Source organism: Urocitellus parryii, chromosome 3 (genome assembly GCF_045843805.1).
Source record: "Urocitellus parryii isolate mUroPar1 chromosome 3, mUroPar1.hap1, whole genome shotgun sequence".
Classification (NCBI taxonomy): domain Eukaryota; kingdom Metazoa; phylum Chordata; class Mammalia; order Rodentia; family Sciuridae; genus Urocitellus; species Urocitellus parryii.
In genome coordinates, this window is record NC_135533.1 from 199,423,745 (window position 1) to 199,424,464 (window position 720).

At 42.2% G+C, this 720-nt stretch overlaps 1 non-coding gene across 1 annotated transcript; it reads right to left on the reverse strand.

The window, feature by feature from the left end:
* Positions 1–261: 261 nt before the first annotated feature.
* Positions 262–368, reverse strand: LOC113196298 (U6 spliceosomal RNA). The gene has a single exon (XR_003302538.1). It is a non-coding gene; the product is annotated as a U6 spliceosomal RNA (small nuclear RNA).
* Positions 369–720: the final 352 nt, after the last annotated feature.

Here is a 720-nt window from a genome sequence, read left to right on the forward strand (position 1 = left end):
TATGTAAGATGATGGGCACTTTTCATGAGTTTGACAATTGTCTCCTAATAACACTCAGTCCCATTTTTCACAACAATGTACATATCTAATTCCCTAATTAGTGATTGGGAATTTAATTTAACAACTTTAATTTTTTTTTTAAACAGTTCCATAGTGAACATCTTTGTGCACATGGCCCGTTAAGAAATTTCCTTAGGAGACATTCCCAGGGGTGGATTTAATGGATCCAGGGTTTATTTTTGTTGTTGTTGTTTGTTTTATAAAAACATGGAATGTTTCACGAATTTGTGTGTCATCTTTGCACAGGGCTATGCTCGTCTTCTCTGTGTTGTTCCAATTGAAGTGCTCTTGGTTGATATTCTGAACTACTTTCCAAAAAGAAATCACCCTGTGTGTGGCTACCAGATGTGTCTTCTAGGAAAAATTCCCTGGGAGAAATCTTCCATCTCTGCAAAGAAAGAGTGCTTCCTGCCTCCTAGCTAGTCTGGGACTCCCAGGAAACAGGCGCTGAAGAGAGAGAGGAAAAGGAGCCCCTTCCTCTCAGGATGGACAGGTGCTGCCCACCAGGCTTTGGCTCGCAGGTAGGTCTTGATGCTCTTCTCTCAATATGAAAATTTCCATGGACCATCAGCAGCAAACAAGCCCACTCTGTAAGGATGGATCAAAAATGAAAACAAGACCACAGCCCCCAATCACGTTGGGACACGGTCCAGGTAGGAG